Below are 20465 nucleotides of genomic sequence, written 5' to 3'. Positions count from 1 at the left end.
TGTGATAAATGCTTAGGAAGAGAGCAGCTCTGTGTGCCAAGAGGACAGAGAGGATAGGCCTCTAATCCAGTCTCTGGGTGGGACCACCATGTACAGTTACGCAGGTTGCTCACTGCACAAGTTCATCCCAGTAAGAGGATGAAAGGGGCTGTAACCAACCCACAGTCTCTTCTCCAAGTTGTGTGCCCTGACTCAGGACTGTATTGTCCTGGGACTGGGGAAGTTTGGATGTTTTTTGTTTGTGTTTTGCTTATTTTTAACTAAATACTGTACAAGTGACCTTGTAAGAGCTGCAGGAAGATTTGAGGATCCAGAGTTATGAGGCAGAACAGAGGAGTGTGGGAAGACCCTGGAGGCCTGGCTGAGGTGGGTGGAAAAGAGGAACGAAGAACAGGGGACAGAGTTGGGGGGTGATTAGAGAGAAGGCTGGGGAGCAAGGAGGTCAGGGTCAGGCTTTGGTGGGCCTTGTACATCCTGCTCGTTCCTTGAGATTTATTTCTGTCTTGAAAGTAAAATCGCCTATAATTTTAAATAAGGGCTGGCCCAGGCCACTGTTTGGCAGAATCATGTCTGAAAGCAGCCTCATCATCTACTTCTTTGACATTCAGTTCTGCCAAATGGAAGCTGGCAAATGGCTTTACCTCTCTGAGCCTCAGTTTCCTGAGCTGTGACATGGGGCTGTTGTCCCCTGTCTCCTAGGGTGGTCATCGTTCAAGAGGGTGATGTAGGGAAAGCAGACATACACATTTGCACAAGTGGGCCCCTCACCCACAGTGAGCGCCTGGCATCAGCTGCTGTCATATAATCACCCCTCAGCAGGGGACCTGAGCAGTCAGAACACTCCAGATGAGGAGCTCGAGATAGAGAGGATTACATCCTGGGGGACAAAGGACTGATCGCTGTCCTTGTCAGTTTCCCCGCAGAAAGACACTCACTCAGCCACACGGTCTTGGGCCCTTCAGCACTGTCATTCAAACTGATCTCCCTCAGAAAGGTTCATTCGCTTTCATGGAGTCAGCAGTGGCAGTGGCTCAGTCTATCTAGACTGCAACAGTGCGATTGAAATCAACAAATATTCCTGTGGTATAACACTGATTACCAGCCGGTGGGCATTCCAGGCCTATGGGAACTCTGGGGCGGAAACAGACATCGGGGAGGAGAGGGTGTGCAGAGGAGCTGAGCACAGATCCAGGTCACTTATGCCAAGCAGGTTGTCTTGGTCCAAGGTGGGATGCATTGAGGCTTTGGGGTTAGACCTGGGTTCAGGTCCCACCTTTGACAGTTGCTAGCCACATGGACCTGGGAAAGTCCAGTAAGCCTCTTTTATGTAACAGATCACGGGATCAGATCAGACATGGGGCTGCTGGAAAGCTGTAGCTTTTACGCTCACAGTTGCTTTTATCAGATGATTGGTACTGACCATCTTTGTAGATTGTCAAATGAGAAGGCTATGGGGCAGAAAGAAGAGAGGATGAGAGTTCAATACACCTGGCTCCCAAGACCCAGCTGTGGTTCGATGCACAGAGCTTGGATGCAGCCAAGAGCTTGGGGGACCTGCACGGTGGTCCTCTCCCGGCTGCCACTCCCCATCATAACTGGGTATGTTATGATAGGTAGGTTTCTTCTTCTCTCGGTGTGTCAGATGGACAGCTAGACTGGATGAAGTCTAAGGATCCTTCCAGCTCTGACATCATTGATTTTTCAAACAATCAGGTGACTGATAAGTATGCTCAGGGCCTGTTGGTGATCTTGCTAAAAAGGACAAAGTGACAACCTCAGTCCTGACACGGGCTTGTGAGTTTTGTGGGGCTCTGTGGCTACATTCGTTTCTGCCAGTCTGTCCACAAAAATGTCCCCTTGATCACAAGGGACTGGAGGAGAGACAGGAAGAAGAAGAGGGAGTGGGAGACAGAGATGTTAGGAAAACACGCTGTGTCAAAGGTGATAAAAGATTATAGATGATATAAAGCACGTTGATGTGCCTTGGCCATAACAACAGTGATATTTATAACATTGCCTCCTGATTGCTTTATTGAGTGCCGAATATGTGCCAATATTTAGCTGAATATTTGTTAAATGCTTTGTATCCATTACTTCATTTAAGTCTTTCTCGACCTTATTAATTAGAAATCAGTATTCTTATTTTACGGATGGGCAGATGGAGGTTTGGGATATTCAATAACTTTCCAAGATCATAGAACAAAGCTGGGTTTCCTGCCTTGGTTTTCCTGATGGCACAGACCGTGCTGCTGCCTTTAAGAAATATGGGGCATATATATTTTAAGAACATGCAGTGCTGTCAGCTGCACCCCCCTTGTCTGCTTGAATCGGCCTATCCCTGCTGCAACACCCTTCTCTCTAAACCCTTGTGTTGCATTTCTGCTAACTGGGATACAGCGTATTCCAACACCCCATAGATGATAGCCCCATGCCTCAGTGCATTCCTTGTTAAAATACAAATTGCTGGTCTCCCCTGCCAGACCCATCACATCTGGATCTTCTCTGAGCCCAGTGAGACCCAACACAGCCGGGGAAAGCAGAAGGAAACAGGAGAAAAATGATCCTATAATCAATTCCTGACTCCCAATCACTGCGCCCACCTCTGAGGCCCCCAGGAAAAAACTGGTGCCAATCTCAGCAGCGATAAAGCATTTTTGGAAGCAAATCCATGGGAATCAGTCAGTCTTTTCCCCACTGAACACCTGACTTCCAGGAAGAGTTGTATATTTGCTGTGTCAATTCACCTCCCTGCCCCCAGTGTCCCTTACCCCTCCGAGCTCACACGCGCTGGGTTCTGGCTGGCCGGCTGGCTCCAAACTGAAGGCCATGTTCAAGAGAGATGAGTACATATCTGTGATCTGAGTGTATGCAGCCCTGGAGACGCAGCGTTTGTTCTCAACTGGGACACAGGCCAAATGAGTGCCACATGAAACCATGTCCCAGTGGGAATTAGTCAAATTGGATTCCACGGCCTCAGAGATCCAGAGACTTCGCTTGCTCAAATAGGCTGGCTTTTCCCGGGGCTCCAGTGACCACCAAGTTATGTTAACTCCTCTTCCCCGAAGCATTTAACTTTTTCAATCCCCATAGTTACATTTGGCTGGTTCTCCCTTTAATGCGGGCATTCAGCGCCCCACTGGGATGCTGTCAATCAACTAAGGAGTGAAGGTGCTGGGTGCTGACTCTCCCTGCCAGTTGACCCTCAGCGTGAGAGAGTCAGCGCTTTAGGACACGGTCCCTGTGTTCAAGAACTTCGTAAGGCGTAGCAACAGGTCCTCCTGCATAGCACAGGGAACTATATTCAATAACCTGAGGTAAACCATATGGAAAAGAACATGAGAAAGCATGCGGATAGCTGAATTGCTTTGCTGTACAGCAGAAATTAATACAACGTTGTGAATCAACTCTACTTCAATTTGAAAAAAAAAAAGTTAGGAAGGCAGACAAACAACGAAAACTCAACATGGGTACCAAACAGAAGAGACGGAGTTTTAATTACATCCGTATGCTGTTTTCCTCTCTTGAGACAGCGTGGAGCAATATCGAAGGCAACTGAGCGTTTGTTCTGCCTTCCAAGTTGGGAGAAACACCTCTCTCTCTTTACTAACGTTGATGGGGAGATGGAAGATTAGACTTGGAAGCATGCCATTAAAGTCGAAAAAGCACATGTTCGGAAGCCTTGAAGCTGACGATTTTTTGTCTTAAATGCCCAGCAGCAGTGGAATGGCCAAGAACGGCCTGGAATCTGAGCAACCGCGCATCATCACACAGGCACGAAAGGACAGACCGAGAAGCGGAGGAAACAGAAGCTGGATGACGCTTCTGCTGTAACGTTCCGTGAAAACAGCAAGATGGAAAGTTCTAGGTGTGGATGCAAACGACCAGACGCAAACAACTCAAGCAAATGGCGATGCAGAGTCTTTTTTTGACTCAGAGGAATGGCCCCCACGTGTGGTCCTGGCTGCCTTTGGGTGGTGGGACTTCTGGAGACGTGTTTGCTTCCTTCTACTTGTGGGCATTTTCCAAAATGTGCGTAAGAAGTATTCAAAACTTCTTAAGAGAAAAAGAATTATGAAAAGAGGAGGGTTTAAATGCTGCCTTTAGCTCCTTGTGATGGGGAGGAGGTGGGAAATCAGACACACATTTGTAATCAGGGATGTGCTTTGTTCATTGAGTCACCGAACCCCTTGGGATGCGGTCTCCTGGTGGGGATGTCATTGGACTGTTCACAGTGGGTACTTTTAAGAGGAGGGCATGGCAGGTGGATCGATGGGTATGTTTGCTAAACGGCGGTACAAAAATGCTAGTCACTCTTCTCTTCGACATTACTCATATCTGATTCAGTGGCGCGTTCTCGTACCTTCACTCTCCACAACGAGGACTTGCTTAGCTCACTCTGGTGGGTTTGCCTGGCCTCATCAAGGGACAAAACCCCAAACTAAATGTCACCTCCTGCAGATGGAACGTTTCCCAGAGTTTCTGGTCACGAGGTATCCAGAGGAAGGGCTGGAGGTCTAGAGAGGGAAAACGGACTGCCCAGGATCGCACCGCCTTTTTGTATCCATAACAAAATAATGAGAAGCCCACATCCCGCAGCTAGAGAGTAGCCCCTGCTCTCCACAGCTAGAGAAAGCACGGGCGTGGCAACGAAGACCCAGCGCAGCCAAAAAGAAAGAAAGAGTGTTTGAAACTTGGAAAAAACCACACCCCAGCGCATCAGGCAAAACCAGAAACAAGCCCAGGAACATCTGACTGCCCTGAAGAATGTCGGTTGATTCCATGCTTCCTATATCTGGGCTGGGCCGCAAGGGGCCATCCTGTGCGTTGCAGAATGTTGAGCGTTAACCCTGGCCTCCACTCGCTGCAGGACAGTAGCACCCTTTCCCCAACCCCTGGGGACAGTCAAAAATGACCCAGACCTTGCCAAATGTCCCCTGGGTGGGTGGGTAGGGAGGTAGCCAAAGACCCTCTAGTTGGTGACCACGGGTATTGCCCTCAGAAGTGAATAGACCTTCCCGCTTCGTTCCTGGAGTTGATATGCTTTGTTTCACTTATGTCGTTGACTTTTAGGGCAGAGAAGGTCTTAGGCTTATCCCTACTTTACACATAAGGACACTGACATGAATGAGGGCGGTGTTTCTTCCTCTCACTCACGTTTGATCATACATTCAGTGAGCACCTGCTGTGGTTCAGACACAGGCAACAGGGGCTGGCATGCAGAGGTCCACCCCAGAGGGCAAAGAGCCAGAGCTGATGGGTACAACCCGGAGAGGACCCGGCTCACCCAGCCCACTCAGGCCTGCGGGAACGAGGCCCCTGGGGGTGGATTCGTGGTTCTGATCACGCCTGGATTGGAGAGGAGTTTCTGGGACAGAAGGGGCAGAGACAGATAGAGGGGGTGGGCTTGGGTTTCATCTCGTGCTTCACTGGCCGCCTTCCACCTACACCCGGGCGAACAATACTGATGTTCAGGCTGTGATCAACACCCTGTGAAGTGCCTTCCCAGCTGTGATCTCATTCCAGCCTCCAAACAACTCTGTGAGTTTGGTGTTTTGTTTTTTTCCATTTTATAGATGAAAAAAAAAAGTCAAGGCTCAGAAAGAGGAAGTGACCTGTCCAAGATGATTAGAGCAAATTGAGGATAGGATTAGATACTTTCTGACCTTGTTCCCGGTGTCCTTTCCTCTTTCCCACATCTGCAAAGATTATTTTCCCCTATAAAATAGTTTATTTGCAAAATGCAGGAATACTTGAAAGGTATGAAGTCAGAAGTGTCCGCCTTGTACCACCCTGACTCATCCACCAGTCCTGCCTTCCAGAGGGAACCCCTGTTAATGGGATCTTGCTTAACCTCCAAATAAAATGTATTGACGTAAAAATAGTAAAGTATGTTACCTTAGAATGTGGGGCGGCACATAGGAATGCGGGCTTGGGGTCAGAATCACTGGGGTTCCAGACTTAGCCTGCAGCTAACTGCCCACGAGACCCTGGACAGCCCCTCCCTTCTCTGGGCCTCCCCTTTCTCATCTGTAAGATGGGGTCACACAGCCTTATCTCTTAGGGTCGTGGGAAAGTACAATGAAACCACGAGTGTACAGGACAGCTCACGCAGCAGCCGTCAACTCTCATGAGCTCTTTCATTGCTTTCTATTGATCTGAATATTCACCGGATTATGACATTGTGTATACTGCTCTGTCACTAAGAAATGCATTTTGAAACATTTTAGTCATTCACAAAGAGTTCAAGGCTAAGCCAGCAAATACCCATGTGTGTATACCTTTAGCTTAAGAAACAGAATGCTCACCAGTACAGTCAAAGCCTTTGTGTGTTCCTCCCTACCATCTTTCTCCACCTCCTGGGAGTAACTTCTGTCCTGAATTTGGCCTTCAGCATTCTCATTTATTATGTGCATTACCTGTATTTAATATTAGCAGTCATTGTGAGCATTTATTATACATGTCAATACCTCTGAACGCTGTATGGCACTGTGCAAACTTTCTGCATGAACCCTCCTGAAGCTTGCTCCTTTCTTTTCTTTCCTTGCCCTTTCTCTTATTCGACACTTTGGGATTCATCTACGTTGATTAGTGTGGTTTGGACGGATTCCTTTTCACTGCTGCATACTACTCCATCATGCTGGTGTTCCACCACCATTTTTTTCACTTAAAGTCCATCGTGGCTATCTTTCTGTCAGCACCTATGCAGCCACCTCATTCTTTTTTAATGGCCACATTAAAATATGGGGCTTCCCTGGTGGTATAAACACATACATGGTTGAACCAGGCTCTTGATTAACATTCAGGTTGTTGCTGTTCTCTACCCTGTCATCCCAAATAACACAGCAATAGAGATGTACCTTTGGTGAACATGTCCAAGTAATTCTTCAGGAGTGTGTCCCTGAGGTTGCACTCCTTGGCCAAAAGATTTACGTATGTAAAATGTTGGCACTGAAAAGGCACCTTCCAAAAAGACATGAACCTGTTTATTTACCCTGCCGCCAACTCTACACAAGACTGCTGCTGCCCTCCAGGCTCTGTCTATGCATAACTTCCAATGACTTTTTAAAAAAATTTAAATTTATTTATTTATCATTGACTGTGCCGGGTCTTCATTGCTGCGCACAGAGGGATGGGATATAGATGGGGAAACAGTGGAAACAGTGTCAGACTATTTTTTTGGGCTCCAAAATCACTGCAGCTGGTAATTGCAGCCATGAAATTAAAAGACGCTTACTCCTTGGAAGGAAAGTTATGACCAACCTAGATAGCATATTCAAAACCAGAGACATTACTTTGCCAACAAAGGTCCATCTAGTCAAGGCTATGGTTTTTCCTGTGGTCACGTATGGATGTGAGAATTGGACTGTGAAGAAGGCTGAGCACCGAAGAATTGATGCTTTTGAACTGTGGTGTTGGAGAAGACTCTTGAGAGTCCCTTGGACTGCAAGGAGATCCAACCAGTCCATTCTGAAGGAGATCAGTCCTTGGTGTTCTTTGGAAGGACTGATGCTAAAGCTGAAACTCCAGTACTTTGGCCACCTCATGTGAAGAGTTGACTCATTGGAAAAGACTCTGATGCTGGGAGGGATTGGGGGCAGGAGGAGAAGGGGATGACAGAGGATGAGATGGCTGGATGGCATCACTGACTCTATGGACGTGAGTCCGGGTGAACTCCGGGAGTTGGTGATGGACAGGGAGGCCTGGCGTGCTGCGATGCATGGGGTCACAAAGAGTCGGACAGGACTGATCGACTGAACTGAACTGGACTGGACTGGACTGGGCTGGACTGGGCTGTGCCGGGTCTTCATCGCTGTGCACAGACTTTATCTAGTTGTGGTGAACAGGGCTCCTCTTTAGTTGCGCTGCGTGGACTTCAAATTGTGGTGGCTCCGCTTGCTGTGGAGCACAGGCTCTAGGCACGTGGGCTTCAGCAGCTGTAGCGTGGGCGCGTCCGGAGTTGTGGTACTCAGGCTTAGTTGCCCCGTGGCATGTGGAATCTTCCCAGACCAGAGATCAAACCGGTGTCCCCTGCATTGACAGGTGGATCCTTAACCACTGGACCAGCAGGGAAGTCCTTGCAGTTGACTTTTAACTCAACCATCTGAGCTGGAATCTGGGGCAGATGGATCCAGGCACGGTGCGTTTCTAGAATACCACCTTCCAAGGTGATTCTGAGGTGCTCTCTCGCTTTCTCTAGTTGGTGCTGAAGCTGTGTCCAGGTTTGGTCCTGACCTGTTGCCTGCACCATCAGACTTTTATTCCAGAGCATCCAGGAAGCCCACCTTCCACGGGTGCTTCGGAAGCCCACCCCACCACAGCCAGACTTCATGCCACAGATCAGGCTGGGGATCGGTGGCTCAGGAAGGCTAGGGATGCTGTGGATGCTGGGGCATGAGAGCAACAGATGTCCTGTCTGAACAGCAGTAGATTTCCAGGTAGATGAGGTGCTTAGTCAGGTCTCAGAATAGAAGGACAGCTATGGTCACGACACCCACTGGGATGGTACAGAGTATTCACAGTACAAAGTATTATTTCTATTAGCAAAAATGTGCAAACAATTGACCTGCCTGTCTCTAGGGGGCAAGTTAAATGATTATAGAAATGCAGTGGAATACAGGCAAGGTTCAAAGAGATGAGATGATGTCATTGGTGAATTATGTGGTGAGTAACCTGGCAAGAACATTCAGAATTACATCTCCCCTTTGACTCAGCAAGCCCACTTCTGGGAATTTATCCTGCAGACACAGGTCTGCCCACATGCAAAATGACGCACACACAAGGTTAAGCAATGCAGCACTGTCTGTTGTAGCAAAAGACTTGGAGACAAACCAAGTATCCATCCGTAAGGTTAAATCAATGACAGAACATCCGGACAGAATGCCGTACAGCTGCAAGGAAAGGCTGGCGAGACTGTCTATGGCCCACAGGGGAGGGAAGGCGAAAGTCTGTGCCGGGTTAAAGAGCAAAGTGCACAACAGTGTGAGGAGTCTGTTGCTTTTTGTGTAAAAAAAAGGGGGGGAGAGAAAATAAAGCTAGATATGTTGGCATTGGTTAATATGTGCATAAAGAAGCTTTGAGGGAATGGGAGGGAAGTTCACGAAGGAGGAGATATATGTATATTTATAGCTGATTCACATTGTACAGTAGAAACCAATACAACATTATAAAGCAATTATCCTCCAATTTAAAAAGTGAAATAATCATAAAAAGAAACTTTGAAAGTGGTTATGGGGAGGTGGGGCATTGGAAATTGGGAGGATGACCAGAAAGAGTGTGAAGGAGAATTTCCACTGTGTACCTTTACATTGACACATATGTATGTATCTATGCATATGTATATATACATTTATAGCTGTATGTCCTACTCAACGACTATGTAACTAATTCAAAAATAGCATGAAGAATGGCAGAGCTATGTGCCAAGGCAATTCAGTATGAGCTGAAAAAAAATCAAGGTAGAGTAGTGGGTATACGAGCTCTCATGGGAATAAAGGGAATACATTTGAGCAAAGTATGGAAACTGCCTTAGCAGAGCAGGAGTGAGGCTTGCAGTGGAAGAGGGAAACACTTTTTACTGCAACTGTTAAATAGTTTGATTAATTTGTAATGTGCATGCTATAACCAGAGATGAAGTTGCCAACATCCATTGGATCATCTGCCTCTTGAGAAATCTGTATGCAGGTCAGGAAACAACAGGTAGAACTGGACATGGAGCAACAGACTGGTTCCAAATAGAGAAAGGAGTACCTCAAGGCTGTATATTGTCATCCTGCTTATTTAACTTATATGCAGAGTACATCATGAGAAATTCTGGGCTGGAGGAAGCACAAGCTGGAATCAAGATTGCCGGGAGAAATATCAATAACATCAGATATGCAGATGACACCACCCTTATGGCAGAAAGCGAAGAAGAACTAAAGAGCCTCTTGATGAAAGTGAAAGAGGAGAGTGAAAAAGTTGGGTTAAAACTCAACATCCAGAAAACTAAGATAATGGCATCTCGTCCCATCAGTTTATGGCAAATAGATGGGGAAACAGTGGAAACAGTGACAGACTTTATTTCTTTGGGCTCCAAAATCACTGCAGATGGTGACTGCAGCCATAAAATTAAATGATGCTTACTCCTTGGAAGAAAAGTTGTGACCAACCTAGACAGCATATTAAAAGCAGACATTACAAAAGTCCATCTAGTCAAAGCTATGGTTTTTCCAGTGGTCATGTATGGATGTGAGAGTTGGACTATGAAGAAAGCTGAGCACCAAAGAACTGATGTTTTTGAACTGCGGTGTTGGAGAAGACTCTTGAGAGTCCCTTGGACTGCAAGGAGATCCAACCAGTCCATCCTAAAGGAAATCAGTCCTGGGTGTTTGTTAGAAGGACTGATGCTGAAGCTGAAATTCCAATACTTTGGCTACCTGATGCGAAGAACTGACTCATTGGAAAAGACCCTGATGCTGGGAAAGATTGAAGGTGGGAGGAGAAGGGGATGACAGAGGATGAAATGGTTGGATGGCATCACTGACTCAATGGACATGAGTCTGAGTAAACTCTGGGAGTTGGCGATGGACAGGGAGGCCTGGCGTGCTGCAGTCCATGGGATTGCAAAGAGTCTGATGCAGCTGAGCGACTGAACTGACCTGAATAATTAGTAATAGTAGTGAACTCCCTGAGGTTTGCCATCCCAGTTTCAAAGGAGAGCAGAGAACAAACCCCAGCCTTTCTTCAGGTTTCAGACAGTTCTCACCTTTCCACAGGCAGTGGGGAAATGTGCCTCACTCCAGCAGGGAATGATCCACTTCTCCATCCCCAGCCCCCTTCCACAGAGTGGAGGGACCATCTGATTGGAGGTGTAAGGGAGGGAGGTTCTCGGGATGTCTGATATCCACAGCATCCCGTATCCAGGGCAACGTCGCTGGACCAAAAAGCCAGCAGTGTGGCTCCCCCTCTTTCCCTCTGTCTTTCCAGACTTCTCTCCTTGGGCCTGGGTACCCGAATCAAAGTCACCTGAGAAGGGCAGGGCGTAGGCGCCCACCTGTGGTCTTCAGCCCAGCTTCACTGGTCATCAGACTGGTCCCATCTGGCTCCTGGTGCCCGCTTTCCCACACTTGGTTAAACCAGAGGAGAGGGCCACTGAAGGGAGTGACAAGCCAATCAGTCGGTGCAGTCCCCAACTCTGCACCAACTAATCATAGAGTCCAGAGTCTCAGGAGAAACTTCTCCCGGTCTCATGACTTGCTTATTGTATCTTCACCTGGCACTTCACACTTGTCAAGGGAGTATGGAATTTGCAGTTTTATCACGTGGCCGGTGGAGGGCTTATACTTTTGTCAAGACAGATGGGAATCTTCATACAGATAGAGCTTTGCGAGGCATTTAACAGGTGCTTAGGACATAATGAAGTCCCTTTCTAATCCAGAAATTCTAGAATTCTGAATGTGGTCATGCCTGGGTGGCGGGGAGCAGGGTGTGGGCATCACTCACACAGGATCAAGTGCCCAGGCCTCATTGTGGTATAAGCTACTCTGGTCCAGTTCTCAGCTCTCACAGAGCCATTGCTCTGACTTCCTTTTTAAAAATCTCTATTTCTTCTCTGATCTCTATTATTTCTTTCCTTCTGCTGAGTTTGGGTTTTGTTCCTTCTTTTTCTGGTTTGTTTAGGTGGCAGCTTAGGTTGTTCACTTGAGATTTTTCTTGTTTTTTTTTTGTTGTTGTTGTTTTTTGTTTTTTTTTGAGGAAGGTCTGCATCACTCTGAATTCCCCTCCGAGAACTGCTTTTGCTGCATCCCGTAGATTTTGTATGGTTGCACTTTCAATGTCATTTGTCTCAAGGCATCTTTAAATTTCCATTTCAATTTTCTCATTGACCCATTGGTGTTTTTAGTAACTTCCTTCCCTTTCAACCAATTTTCTCTTCAAGACTGAAATGGACAGACTTCTATTGCACATTCTCTTTCCACCTGTCGATGGGCTAACTGACAGGGAAATGAACCCAGAAAAAGCAAGCAGACTGGGATCATGGATTGACCATTCATGATCCAACGCTTCCATTGTGGGGGCACAGAAAGGCCCAGGACCCCACAAAGAGGAGAGGCAGGAAAAGCCCTCAGCATGGGATTGGCTGGCATAACCCAGATCATCTAGCCATCCTCTCCACCAGGCTCAGACATTCATCACTCTGAAAAAAAAATCATCAAAGGAGATTATTTCTGGGAGCACCACGTCGTCGCAGACAGAGCATGGGAAACATTCAGGGCAGGCCAGACCCCGTGGGCGGTCAAGGCGCCAGGGTTCCTTTCTACACAGTCCAGTGGGGGAGCTGGATAAACCCAGCTTTTCATTTTCACAAAGCACCGAGGAACCCGAGTGCCACCATGACAGGAGATGAGACAGCAAGTTGTATCTTACAGAGGTATTTTTAGCTGTCTTGTTATTCCTACAACATGGTTATGAAAACCCCGTTTCTCTTCTGGACTTGACCTCATAAGTCCAGCCCATTCCACCCACAGCAGGTCAGGAAGATCTTTCCAGACTACCCCCTTGCAGTGGCAGGTGTCTCTCCTGGATTTTTCTGCCGTTCCCTTAACTCCTAACAGTACCAAAGAGATACTCTTCGATTTTCTCACCTTATCTTGATTCCTTCCAAAAAGATAAGCCGCCACATAAATCAGGCTCTCCTATTTGGCTGGCATCTTCCCTGTTCTTCCTCACTAGGAGCAAGTTTCCCGAGGACAGCAATCAGGTCTGCTCCATTCATCACTGTCACCCTGGAACCTCTTCCATGACCATGAGCCTGATACACAGGCAGCCCCGCATCAAAATCTAGTTAATGAATCATGGTCACGCCTGCAGAACTGTTGAGAATAAGACTTGGGGTCTTAGATCAAGTCCACCTCTTTAAGTGAGGGATTACAGACCAGCAGACTGTTAACACTACTGGCCCCCATGAAGGGAAATCCTGAGGGCTTCCCAGGTAGCTCAGGGGTAAAAAATCCGCCTGCCAGTGCAGGGGACACGGATCCTTTGGGTCGGGAAGATCCCCTAGAGGAAGAAATGGCAACCCACTCCAGTATTCTTGTCTGGAAAATCTCTTGGACAGAGGAGCCTGGCAGGCTTCTCTCCAGGGGGTTGCAAAGAGTTGAATGTGACTGAGCACACACCCAAATGGAAGTCCTTAGTAGACAAAGATGTTTTGGTTTAAGGTTTTGAGGCTGGGAAGCTGTTCTCAGTGAACGTACATACCTACTCGTTCTGATTACAAAGCAGAATTTCATCACATTGCAAGCAGGGAGCAGGAAGGCAGCCCATTCCCATTTAGCAGTGGGAGGGCAAATAGAAACCCAAATCATGAATTTCCCTGGCACTGCTCAATATGCCATAGTCATATGGCTGGAGGGGAGATTTTGGTGTGGTGTAGATATCACCTGAAAAAAAAAAATCAACCCTGAATATTCACTGGCAGGACTGATGCTGAAGGTGAAGCTCCAATACTTTGGCCACCGAAAGCGAAGAGCCAACTCACTGGAAAAGACCCTGATGCTGGGAAAGCTTGAAGGCAGGAGAAGGGGATGACAGAGGATGAGATGGTTGGATGGCATCAGTGACTCAATGGACATGAGTTTGCGCAAACTCCGGGAGATAGTGAAAGACAGGGAAGCCTGGCATGCTGCAGTCCATGGCGTGACAAAGAGTCGGACACGACTGAGCGACTGAACAACAACGAACATATCACCGCAAAGAGCACCCCAGCTGTACCTGTGAGCAGACCCTCTGACTCACCCCCATTCCCCCCGACGCCCCCCCACCGCCAAGTCTGCAGCAGAAATTCAGGGGGCTACAGGGGACTTGGAGCAGGTGTTAAAAGGACAAGCTTGTACAGGCAAGAAAAGACTCAGTGTTTCTGCTGCAAGAGTAATTATCCGATAATTGTCCTCTGTGATCTGGCGTCTCCCCCACGAATGGGCCTCCTTTGTAATTCGTGTTGGGTTCAGAAAGCCTTGGACGTTCTTTTATGTCCAGTTACATCTCATCAGAGCAATGCCGGGGTGCATCCATCTTCCCCGTGGGTGAGCCCAGATAGCTGCCGGCATGGGGGTGTGAGCCTGCCTTTGTGTCTTCAGCAATCTGATTAAGTGTGGGCGACATCAGCGCCAAGTGATTAGCATCTAAACACTCCTCTCCCTTCCCACCTCCATCACCACCCGCCCCCGCCCCCAACCCCGGCTCCATTCACATCTCATGGGGCTGCGACATTGTCATTTCTTGCCGGTAGCGAGGGGGAGAGGAACTCAGTGTGATTTATTTGTGTACAGGAAACTCAGTGAGTCATTGAGAGCGGGTTGGGAGACAGACACGCAAGACAGCTCTGAGAGGAAACCCTTGGTGGGACATCTGTCTAGATCCAGTTACCTATATAGTCGCATAGACAGATACCAGACTTGGGAATGGACTCAGATGGTCCTGAGTGAGTTCAAGAGACATCAGGAAGCTTCCAATTTCCCTTCACCTGATCTCTCAGGTTCACAGACGAGAATAAAGAGCAGATTGCCATCCGGGGATGCTTCTATGACAGGCTCAGAGAAGAGAAGACCAGGGACTCGGGAGACCTGGGTTTGGGCACTGGTTTCACCACCAATTTCCCATCTGCCTTAGGCAAATTCTCCCTCTCAAAACCTAGCTCCTTGCTCTGTAAATTCAAGAGTCATCTTTGCCTGGTCAACTTCAGAGGAACAAAACCGTGACAATGGGAGGGGTGGGGAGTGCTGTGTAAGATTAGCGTTACAACTGTGAGGCTTAGTTTGTTTCATTAAAAAGCTGAAGGCAGGCCTTTCTGCAGACAGAATGTGAACAGCAGTGACTTTACTGGCTGGAGAGAAACAGAGCATTTCTTGGCTTTAAGTGCAACACTGAAATGCTCCCCGCCCCCCATTTCCTGAAATGTAGCTATTGTTATCTTCATTTTAATAATGGGGAAACACAAGTAAGTGGTAAAGAGCTAGGATCTGAACTGGGGCCATCTGACCCTCAAACCTGTATTTGTTCTGTGTCCCTCCTGCAGTTGATCCCTGACCCTGGCCTGGCAGCTTCCAGAGCGAATGTCAAGTGTTACCCGCTGCTGACAAATTTCAGAAAATCTGCTCCAGCTGAGAGGTCCCCAGAGATGGTGGAGGACGCTGACTGTGTAGCAGAACGCTGGTTGCTCCTCCAAAGGCCCAAACTACAGAGAAAAGTGGAAGAATAGCTTCTGCAAAGGTAAAACCTGAACAGGTAGGGGAGGCGGCCCCAAATCCCCATTTTACAGGCAGGTAAACTGATGCTCATAGCATCTGGTCCCATCACTTCATGGCAAATAGATGGAGAAACAATGGAAACAGTGAGAGACTTTATTTTGGGGGGCTCCAAAAATCACTGCAGATGGTGACTGCAGCCATGGAATTAAAAGACGCTTGCTCCTTGGAAGAAAAGTTATGACCAATATAGACCACATATTAAAAACCAGAGACATTACTTTGCCAACAAAGGTCTGTCTAGTCAAAGCTATGGTTTTTCCAGTAATCATGTATGGATGTGAGAGTTGGACTGTAAAGAAAGCTGAATGCCAAAGAATTGATGCTTTTTGAACTCTGGTGTTGGAGAAGACTCTTCCCTTGGACTGCAAGGAGATCCAACCAGTCCATCCTAAAGGAAATCATTCCTGAATATTTCATTGGAAGGACTGATGCTGAAACTGAAACTCCAATACTTTAGTCACCTGATGCAAAGAACTGACTCATTGGAAAAGACCCTGATGCTGGGAAAGATTGAAGGCAGGAGGAGAAGGGGATGACAGAGGATGAGATAGTTGGGTAGCATCACTGACTCAATGGACATGAGTTTGAGTAAACTCCAGGAGTTGGTGATGGACAGGGAGGCCTGGTGTGCTGCAGTCCATGGGGTCGTAAAGAGTTGGACAGGACTGAGCAACTGAACTGAACTGAACTGAAACTGAGGTTTATGGTACAAAGGAAAAGGCAGATTAGGAAGGTGAGGATGCCTTGTTAACTCACCCCACGGCCTTTGGTAAGCCCACTCTCATCTCTGGGCCTCAATTTTATCCTCTGTTTGATGGAATCATCTCTTCAAATAAAACCTTAAGACGGATGACAGTGTATGATGTAAAGAGTTAACTCAGCCAGTCTTGGCCATCCCTACCCTGCAGAACCCTTGCCCCTGGCTGCTGGGGTGTAACCTTTAGGCCTGGAGGAAGAAACTGTTTCTACTTACCTTGCATGTCTCCCCTGCTCTCTTTCAGATGACTTTGTCCATGCCAGCTCCACACCTGCTAACGTCTAGGTCAATTTCAACAGGGACTTAGGCAGAAATTAAAAGCAGAGACGTCATTTGCCAACAAAAGTCAGTATAGTCAAAGCTATGGTTTTTCTAGTAGTCATGTATGGATATGAGAATTGGACCATAAAGAAGGCTGAGTGGTGAAGAATTGATGCTTTCGAACTGCGGTTCTGGAGAAGACTCTTGCAAGTCCCCTGGACTTCAAGGAGATCCAACCAGTCCATCCTACAGGAAATCAACCTTGAACTTCCAGTGAATTCATTGGAAGGGCTGATGCTGAAGCTGAAGCTCCAGTACTTTGGCCACCTGATGCGAAGGGCCAACCCCTGATGCTGTGAAAGATGGAGGGCAGGAGGAGAAGTGGGTGACAGAGGATGAGATAGTTGGATGGCATCACTGACTCAATGGACATGAATTTGAGCAAACTCCAGGGGACAGTGAAGGACAGGGAAGCCTGGTGCACTGTAGTCCGTGGCATCATCAAGAGTTGGACACGACTTAGCAACTGAACGACAACAACAACAGTCCCATTCCATTCTGTCTGGTCGTGTGCTATACATCCTGTCTCATTCCATCCCCTCCCAGCTCACTCGTCCCCTCCCACCCTACACCCTCCCATCCCCTTCCATTCTATCCCATGTGTAGGTCAGGGGAACACAGGAATGCATGACACAGCGTTTCTACCCACAGCCTCACTCAGGTCAAGGTTCTCACCAGGCATAAATGAGCTCAGCTTATCCCAGGGAGAGGGGTTGGCACCATCCGATGCCAAGCCCCAGGCTCCTCCATTCTCTAACCCCTAGGCCTTGATGTCTGCCTCCTGGAGTCCGGCCAGCCTCTGCCCAGAGCCTAATGAGCTCTTGCAGCCAACAAGAACACTGCCTTGGGTGTGCAGGGGCCCAGGGCTCAGCCAGCACACAGAGCTGCCCTTCACTCCCAGGCCCGCCCACTGGGCAAGGTGGTGGGCACGGGGCTCCAAGAAAGCTCCGTGGTTGGGGGGGGCGGATTTGATGGTCTTCAGAGTGGCCATTGTTGACCCCCGAGGCTGGCAGGGACTACACAGAGGGCCTCAGTGCCCTGGCACCCACCTGGCCCCCTTCATGGGCACTGTGCCTGCCCGCACTGGCGCCAGGCCATCTTCCTGGGCTGGGGGTGGGGTGGTGGTGGGGGGAAGGATGTCTTCATTCACTTGGCAGCCGACTGTGCGAAGGTTGGCTCAGCACATGTGGACTTACGACACGGAGAAAGAGAGAGGGCTGAAGGAGGAAAGGTGCTCGGCCCTCTTGTTCAGGAACAATAACCGCAGCTTCATTCATTTTTACAACAGCCACCACTTTGGAACTTTCTGAGGTGCAGCATTTTACACGCACTGTCATTTAATCCTCACCACTGCTCTGCAGCAATGGAACTGTTAGTCTCCCCATTTTGCTGATGGGAAAACTGAGGCTCAGAGAGGGAAATTTACTCACCCACGAACACACTGGGAGAGGGTGGTAGAGCAAGCACTCAAAACCAGGCATGTTTGACCTATAGGCCCCTTAACTTCTAGCTCTTGCATTTCAGGGCCTATTGAAAACATTCTAGGTCCATTATCTGACTTAATTTTCACAGTAGCCATTTGTCCCTTCATCCATACCCTCATACCGTCCTTCAGCAAACTCACCAAGATCTCACTGGGTGCCCGGCACTGTGCTCAGAGATGTGGAAGGAGGAATATAAGACAAAAGAAGTCTCTGTTCTCAGAGCGGGTGGAAATGAAAGGGGAGGCACCTAACTCCAGATCCCTGCTTTTACTCCGGGTCACCCACACCCTTACTTCTGCCTGGACAGTGTAGGTTTTCCACTTGTCATGAGATAACCAGACGAAGCCTTGCCAGGGAGTAAGAACATCGGGTGAGAACTCGAGTCTCCTGTGTCCAACACCCAAAGTGAGGATGGTCATGCAGACTGTGCTTAAGAGTCTCTCGGTCCCAAACATACATTTTCATCCTTTGCATAAACCTTACTTGAAGTGTAACCTATGCAGAGAAAAGTCTACTCAACTCTTTCTTAAGAGTCTACTCAAAAGTCTTTCCCAAGCTGGACACACCTGCACAGCTAGCAGACAGATCAGGAAGCAAAACGCTGCCAGCACACTGCATCTGCTGGTAACACCTCACTCCAAGGGAACCCCAGTTTTGCCTTCTGAGATTTGTTTTGGCTGTTTATAAAGTCATTGGGTAATTAGGCACTGTGATCTCTTTTGTATTCAACTTCTTTCATGCTCTTTTCTGTGTCTGACTTCTTTCACTCATTATGTTTGTGAGATTTATGCACGTGATTGCATGTAATGGTAGGTCATCCCTTTTATATTGCTGCATAGTATTCCATTTGTGACTATATCATATATTATCCGTTCTGGACATCTGAGTTGCTTCCCGCATTTGGCTGTTATGAGTAGTACAACCATGAACATTGTATTATGTGTTTGTTTGATTTTGGTGCACGTGTGTGTTCATTACTGCCGGGATATTCCCAATGGAATGCTGGTAGCACAGAGTAGCATGTTCATCTCTAGGAGACACTGCCAAAGGTTTAGTCCAAAGCTTCCAACTTTGATGAAAAAATCATCCAGCTGCTTTCCTATGATGCAGTGAACTAGCAGACCAACAGAAACCTAATGTTGTTTATAGAAATACTAATAATGACTATTTTTATTGCTGTTCTGTTGTTCCTATCTTTCAGGGACTTGGGAACAAAAGCCCATGCTAAGCACCAAATGAATGGTTTGGATATAAACCCTACCCAAGCGCACATTCAAAGAGGCTAATCGCACATTATTCCAATACCAATTTCCAGTTTCCAAGGGTCGGCTGGCCACGCGCCCTCCTCATTTTGGTGTCTGGATCGTTAGTGGACATCTCATTACATCCTCAAATGGGAATTGTTTCCTGCAGCCCCTTACTTAACTAAGTGTAAAATGAATCCAAGCCCAGTGGGAGGAGGCTGGGCTTGCCTGTGATGAGGCTTCAAGATGGCTATGCACATTGAGGGGCGGGAAGGTGGAGTCGGGGGGCAGGGGTCCAGGCATGGGGGGAGCCACAAGCAGCCAGGAGCCACCAGGGAGGCTTCCCCATGACAGCCAGCCTTAGGGAAGCAGGCTTTAAGCTGGAGGCAATGCACCCCTGCTGTGTACCAACTTGACCTCCTTTGAGTGAAGAGATGATGTAGGGAGTATAGAGACGGAGTCGGACAATTCTACAGTGGTCCAGAGTTTAAGTCTCCCCTCTTCAAGGCACTGGAGACATCTGTTCTATTCAGTACATGCATGCGTGCCCAGTCACTTCCATCCTGTCTGACCCTGTGGACTGTAGCCCACCAGGCTCCTCTGTCCATGGGATTCTCCAGGCAAGAATATTGGAGTGTGCCGCCATGCCCTCCTCCAGGGGATCTTCCCAACCCAGGGAGTGAACCCACGTCTCCTGCACTGCCGGCAGAGTCTTTACTGCTGGGCCACCAAGGGAGGCCCGCTACTCAGCACTCTCGCCCCTTCCTATTTTCTGCCATGTCTTTGCTGGTGTTGTTACTGCCACATGGAATTCTTAACTTCCTGACACAGAAGCTCACACACATCACAACCATGCACACCAACATCTCTGTTTCCAAAATCTCTGCTGCACCTGCTATATTGCAACTTAAGCCTCTTGCTTTTGCTACTGTTGCCTGGTTTTTCTTAGAGAGGCAAAGGAATCCTTATTTGTTTAGTTGGAGAAACTGAGCTCATGGAGGGAAAGTGACTTATCCAGTGTTCCCCAGGAAGTAATGAAGATGACGACATAACAGTAACATCTCAATGATAATAATTGAGTCTTTACTATGTGCTAAGAGCTGGCTTCAACATACCACCACACATCATCTGATTTAATCCTTCTGTGTCAGGCCCTGTGTCTGCTCCATTTTATAGATAGGGAAGAAAAGTTGTGACCAAGCTAGACAGTATGTTAAAAAGCAGAGATATTACTTTGCCAACAAAGGTCTGTCTAGTCAAAGCTACGGTTTTTCCAGTAGTCAGGGACGGATGTGAGAACTGGACTATAAAGAAAGCTGAGCGCCGAAGAATTGATGCTTTTGAACTGTGGTGTTGGAGAAGACTCTTGAGA

General features: G+C 47.9%; 1 protein-coding gene across 3 annotated transcripts in view; it reads right to left on the bottom strand.

Annotated features, from left to right (window-relative positions):
• The window catches only part of SEZ6L (seizure related 6 homolog like), a 192261-nt gene that overhangs the window by 70071 nt on the left and 101725 nt on the right, over positions 1-20465 (bottom strand). The gene's annotated exons all lie outside the window — the stretch shown is intronic.

Source organism: Bos javanicus, chromosome 17, assembly GCF_032452875.1.
Source record: "Bos javanicus breed banteng chromosome 17, ARS-OSU_banteng_1.0, whole genome shotgun sequence".
NCBI classification, from domain to species: domain Eukaryota; kingdom Metazoa; phylum Chordata; class Mammalia; order Artiodactyla; family Bovidae; genus Bos; species Bos javanicus.
Note: the sequence above shows the minus strand (reverse complement) of the source record. Positions and strands in the feature narration are given on the sequence as shown.